Source organism: Zingiber officinale, chromosome 3B (assembly GCF_018446385.1).
Source record: "Zingiber officinale cultivar Zhangliang chromosome 3B, Zo_v1.1, whole genome shotgun sequence".
In the NCBI taxonomy this organism is placed as follows: Eukaryota; Viridiplantae; Streptophyta; class Magnoliopsida; order Zingiberales; family Zingiberaceae; genus Zingiber; species Zingiber officinale.
Window position 1 is genome coordinate 111,112,920 of NC_055991.1, and position 6,360 is coordinate 111,119,279.

At 40.1% G+C, this 6,360-nt stretch overlaps 1 long non-coding RNA gene across 1 annotated transcript; it reads right to left on the minus strand.

Moving 5' to 3' along the window:
- Positions 1–284: 284 nt before the first annotated feature.
- On the minus strand, positions 285–2,830 carry LOC121968515. Its single transcript, XR_006108191.1, has 2 exons — positions 2,551–2,830; positions 285–484 (listed from the first exon to the last, which is right to left on the minus strand). It is a non-coding gene; the product is annotated as an uncharacterized LOC121968515 (long non-coding RNA).
- Positions 2,831–6,360: the final 3,530 nt, after the last annotated feature.

Sequence of the window (6,360 nt, forward strand, 5' to 3'; positions counted from 1 at the left end):
TTCCTCCATCTAGGGTTGCCGCCCCCTAGGACCTAAGGTTACCACTGTAGCGGCCCACCTTCTACACTACTACTACTCTCTAAAGATGGACGCTTCTTAACTACTAACTCTACTTAACCGGTATGCTACTTAACACGAGGAGTCTTTACCGAAAAATTTCGACAGCATCTCCCCTATACCGGTGACCATAAACTGGGATACATATATATATACATCAGCCACAGGCGGCTGGAACATATATCAGACAACCACGCAGTTTATATATATAGTCAAAAGAATCAAAATACCAAAAGATCAACTCCAGCAATACACGATAAAACAATCCCAAGAAAATAGCATATACAAGTTTTAAATTCTTTTAACAATTAAGACTCTTAATAAAAAGAATTAACAACTTCTTAGATCACTCCACAGTCCAGACATCACACGCCCATCAAGCCTTCCCTTGTCGCCTCTTTTCATATATATTTGGCTTTTCCTTTATCTGCAGTAGGAGGAAATGCAAACTATAAGCATAAAGCTTAGTGAGCGCTATCTAACTAACAAAAACTCGATATGCATGTATATAAATAAAAACATGCTAAAACTGAATGCTAACATGTAAAGCTACTCATGCTCATACATAGCAAAGGAATCATACTAACTGAAATACTAAACATGTATAGCTAATCATGCTCATAAACCAATAAAGGAATCATACTAACTGAAATACTAAACATGTATAGCTAATCATGCTCATAAACCAATAAAGGAATCATACTAACTGAAATACTAAACATGTATAGCTAATCATGCTCATAAACCAATAAGGGAAACATACAAACTAATACTGCATGCTGGAAATAAGAAGAACTAAACTTACTGATTCTAAACATATGTGAAGCTTGTTTCACTTGTTTATTACTTATACTTTAATACTTTTATACTTCAAAATAATAATAAACTTCTCTTGGGCCCGGCATTGTACCAATTTGCGCGCATCCTTAATAAGAGTCGAGGTAGCTAATCCCGAAACTACTAAGGTACTTCTAGGCGATCTTGTGCCTAGGGGGCGATCTAGGAACCCACCCAATGGACCTTGTGTCCGGTACATGCCATTTAAAAGTAAAATACTTATTTTATTTTTAACTATAACTTTCTTATACTTGTTATTCTTTTAGCTCTTCTAATATAAAATGCCTTGGCATTTCTTCAAGCACCTTGCGTGCTGCTAATCCTCAAATGCTGGAATTTAGGATCAGGTTTAAGACCTTAGTCTTTTCTTACTTATTACTTCTCATAATCTTCTAGAAGAATTTAACATGCTTGTGTAGTAGCAAGAAAAATCTAATTCTGCCTGCTTAAAATTAAATGGCTAAAAATAAGATCTTAAAACTGAATACTAGCATGGTAACAAAAGATTTAACTTGTTGGAATTTAAAGAAGCCTAAACTACTTACTTTCATACAAGTTGTCTAGTTCATGCTTAGTAAACCAGCAAGAAAATCAAACTTGTAATGTACAATATTGTTGTTCGTGCTAGTTAATTGCAAAGGAACATCTAACTAAAATGCTATTCATACTAACATAATAAGAATCTATTCATGGTTGTTGATACTAACAAACTTCTTAAACTATCTACTCAAAATAAGGGGCTGTTCATGTATGGTAATTAGCAAGGAGGAATCAAAACTAAGATGCTGCACATTCTCAACTGATAGCAATGAAAACTTCTGTACACGTACACATGATAACAAACATAGGCTATTGTTAAGGAACTAAATGAAACATGGAAAACTACACAAGGAGGAGGGCTGTTCTATGCTCCAAATGAAGCTGCCCGTATCTGCAGAAATACACCAAGGAAGGGCTATTCTATACTCCAATTGGAGTTGTCCATATCTACTGCAAATACCACAGAAAATAAGACTGTTCGTGCCCCTTTCATAGCGCAAACCGAAACCTCATAGCAAGTTTCAAAAATTTGCTCGTGCATAGTAGAATTTAAGCTACAATTCTAATTGTTCCATGTTTCTACATCTCCTAAGCTGATAAGTGTAGTAACTATAATAAACTTAATAGATCAACTACTCTTTAATTCCAAGCTATCCTAATGCTGTACAAAACCGAAGCAAGGAAAACAAAGCCACTATACAGCACAAAAAGGGTCTAACCAGATATACTAAATATAGGGCTGTTCTTGTCCAATGCAAAGCATAACCCTTCGGCAGTAATCCACCAAAAACAGCACTTCATGCTAAAAACTAAATTAAGGTCCATACAAAAAGGCTAAATATAGGGCTGCTCTTTTTAGGTTTAACAGAAAAACCTATGGCAGAAAATGCTATAATCTACACGGTAAGATCAAACCCAATATCAAAACCTAAACAAATTCCCCTCTTGTATCCTTAATGAAACTCACGGCAGCAAACATGGCAGCAAGCTTCACAGAAAATTCGAAACAAAGGAGCATGCTGTGGATGATAAGGAGTGAAATCAAATTCCGAAATCAAAAGGAAAAGAAGATCAATGTCGCGGAACTACTCCTACTGCAGGTGAGAAGCAACTCACCTCGCTGTTCTTGGACTAACAACCGGAGAAAGAGGGCTCTAAAGCTTCTAGGGTTTTGGGTGAGGTGAAGATCTCGGCGATTCCTCTACGTCTTCACCTTCTCGTCGATGAAGGGGATCAAAATCGACAAGGTTTGCCGGAAGAAAGCCTTCGCTGGCCGCCGGAGAAAGGAAACCTAGCTCCGCCACCTCTTTCGCCCGAGCAGAAGTCGCGACGCCGCGCAGAAGAGGAGAAAGAAGAAACGAGGGTTTAGGTTACGGGAGAAAATAAACCTCCCTTTATAACTAGGTATTCTATTAACCAACTACTACTTAAATAAAATTCACTCTTAATTTGTTTACAAAACAATCCACTGATCACTTGGCTAGCCGCTCCGCTTAAAGCTTTGCTGCGGTCGGAGGTCTTCGGGTCGAGCCTCGGCTCGACCCTTTTTCTGCAATCTTTTATTTCTATTATCTATAACCACTACTTAAATTTATTTCGTTCTCTATTTGTTCACAAAACAGTCGCGGAACAGTTGGTTGGCTGGGTTCGTTTAAGGCTTGGCTTAACCTGAGGTCCATGGTTCGAATCTCGACTTACACAATTTTTGTCTAAACTTCTTTCATTTTGTAAAAATACCAAACGACCTCTAAAAATTACGTAAAAATACTCTAAAAATTTCTAAAAATCTCTAGAACATTTTAAAAGCATTTCCAGATATTTTTGAGGACATTTAGAACTTGAAATAGGGAAAATTGGGTCGTTACAATCCCCCATACTTTATAAAAAGTTCATCCTCGAACTTAGAATAGTTCTGGATACTTCTGTCTCATACTGTCCTCCCGCTCCCAAGTGACTTCCTCGTGCTTCTGGTTATACCAGATGACCTTCACTAGTGGTACTTCTTTATTTCTTAATCTCTTAACTGCTCTGTCCACTATCTGTGTAGGTCTGCTCTCATAACTAAGATCCTCTTGGATCTGCACTGGCTGAGGCTGAATCACTTGGCTCGGGTCATGGAGACACTTCTTTAGCATGGAGACATGAAATATATTGTGTATTGCTGACATGTCTTATGGTAAGTCCAGCTTGTATACTACCTTTCCAATCCTCTCTGTAATCAAGTAAGGTCCTACATAGCGAGGACTTAATTTGCCCTTCTTGCCAAATCTCATCACTCCCTTCATAGGAGCGACTTTGAGAAAAACTGAATCCCCTACTTGGAACTCAAGTGGTCTACGGCGTATGTCAACATAACTCTTCTGTCTACTCTAGGCAGTCTCAATTCTCTGTCTGATCTTCTAGATAGCCTGAGTGGTCTCATCTATCATCTCAGTCTGAAGGCCCAGCTCTACTTCCATTTCTTTTCTTTCACCTGCTTCTTACCAGCAAATGGGTGATCTGCACTTCCTGCCATACAACGCCTCATATGGTGCCATCTTGATGGTGGCCTGATAGCTATTATTGTAGGCAAACTTAGCTAAGCATAGATACTTGTGCCAACTCCCCTTGAAATCTAGTGCACAAGCCTTGAGCATATCTTCTAAGATCTGGTTTACTCGCTCTGTCTATCTATCAGTCTGAGGATGGAAGGCTGTGCTGAACTTGAGTTTGGTGCCTAGTGCAGTCTGAACACACTCCCAAAAGTGAGAGGTGAAGCATCCATCTCTATCAGACACAATAGATTTGGAAACTCCATGAAGTCTGATCACCTCTTTAACATACAGCTGTGCCAACTGCTCTATAGAGTGAGACACTTTGATGGCTAGGAAATGAGCAGACTTGGTCAATCGGTCTACTATTACCCATAGCGCATCATATCCATTCGTGGTTCTTGGAAGACCTGTTATGAAGTCCATGGATATGTCTTCCCACTTCCACTCTGGTATTGGAAGAGGCTGTAGTACTCCTCCTGGTCTCTGGTGTTCTCCTTTGACCCTCTGACATGTCAGGCAGGTATTGACATATTTAGCAACATCTCTTTTGAGTCCAGACTACCAGAACCTCTATTTCACATCTTGATACATCTTGGTAGAACCAGGATGCATGGAGGAAGGTGTACTATGAGCTTCCTCTAAAATTTTATTTCTCAGCTCTTCATCATTGGGGACACAAAGTCGGCTCCCCTGATAAAGAATTCCACTGTCTGATACTCGAAACTCTGAATTTTCTCCTTTTCGTTTCCCTTGCTTGATCTTTTGGATATCTGGATCTTCATTTTGCTTTCTCTGTATATCCTCAAGCAGGGTTGACTCTAAGGTCAATGTAAAGAGTTGCCCATAAATAACTTCAAGTCCGAAATCTGACAACTCCTTCTGTAGTGGTAGGGCTAATGATGACAAAGACATCAGGGATGCACTGGACTTTCTGCTTAGTGCATTTGTCACTTTGTTAGCTTTGCCTGGGTGGTAGAGAATTTCACAGTCATAGTCTTTGACTAACTCTAGCCACCTACGCTGTCTCATGTTTAAGTCCTTCTGAGTGAAGAAGTACTTAAGACTCTGATGATCTGTGAAGATTCTACACTGAACTCCATTCAAATGATGTCGCTAGAGTTTCAGTGCAAAGACCATAGCTGCCAGCTCAAGATCATGAGTGGGGTAGTTTTTTTCGTAATCTTTGAGTTGTCTGGAAGCATAAGCTCTCACTTTTCCTTCCTGCATGAGTACAGCTCCTAAGCCCATCTTGGAAGCATCATTGTAGATGTCAAAACTCTTGTCACTATCTGGAACGGTCAGAATGGGAGCACTGGTCAGTCTCCTCTTGAGTTCTTGGAAACTCGGCTCACATTTGTCTGACCATTCAAACCTCTTGTTCTTTCTGGTGAGGGTTGTTAGTGGAGAGGCTATCTTAGAAAAGTCCTCAACGAATTTCCTATAGTACCCAGCTAAACCAAGGAAGCTTCTGATCTCCCTGGCATTTTTGGGTCTACTCCAGTTGTTGACCGCTTCTATTTTGGCTGGATCCACTTGAATGCCTTCTTTAGAAATAATGTGACCTAGAAATGCCACCTGATCTAACAAGAATTCGCACTTTGAGAATTTAGCATAAAGTTGTTTCTGCTGTAGAGTCTGCAGTACTATTCTCAAATGCGTATCATGCTCCTCTGGGGTCCTTGAATAAACTAGAATGTCGACGATGAACAAAATGACAAATTTGTCAAGGTATTCTCTGAACACTCTGTTCATCAAATCCATGAAGACCGCTGGTGCATTAGTCACACCAAAAGGCATGACTACAAACTTGTAGTGTCCGTATCTGGTCCTGAACGTCGTTCTAGGTATATCCCTTTCTTTCACCTTCAGCTGATGGTACCCAGAGCGCAGGTCTATCTTTGAGAACACTGTTGCCCCTCTTAACTGATCAAATAAGTCGTCGATCCTGAGAAGGGGGTACTTGTTCTTGATCGTCACTTGATTCAGAGCTCTGTAATCTATGCACATTCGCATAGATCCATCTTTCTTCTTGACAAACAACACAGGAGCTCCCCAAGGTGAGTGACTAGGGCGAATAAAGCCTTTGTCAAGTAACTCCTGTAGTTGTGCTTGTAACTCTTTCAACTCTGCTGGAGGCATGCGATACGGAGCTTTTGAAATTGGACCGGTACTAGGAACCAAATCAATCTCAAACTCCACTTCTCTGTTGGGAGGTAGTCCAGGTAGCCCTTTTGAAAATACCTTTAGATACTCACAGATTACCCGAACATCTTCCTGCTTGGGTCTTTCTTGTTATCTTTGTCCTTCCAGTTCTGATTACTTGACTGGGGTCTCTGTTTCCCGACTGTCTTGTCTTCTATCTTTACTGGCTTGTGTTGCGTTTGTTGTGCCT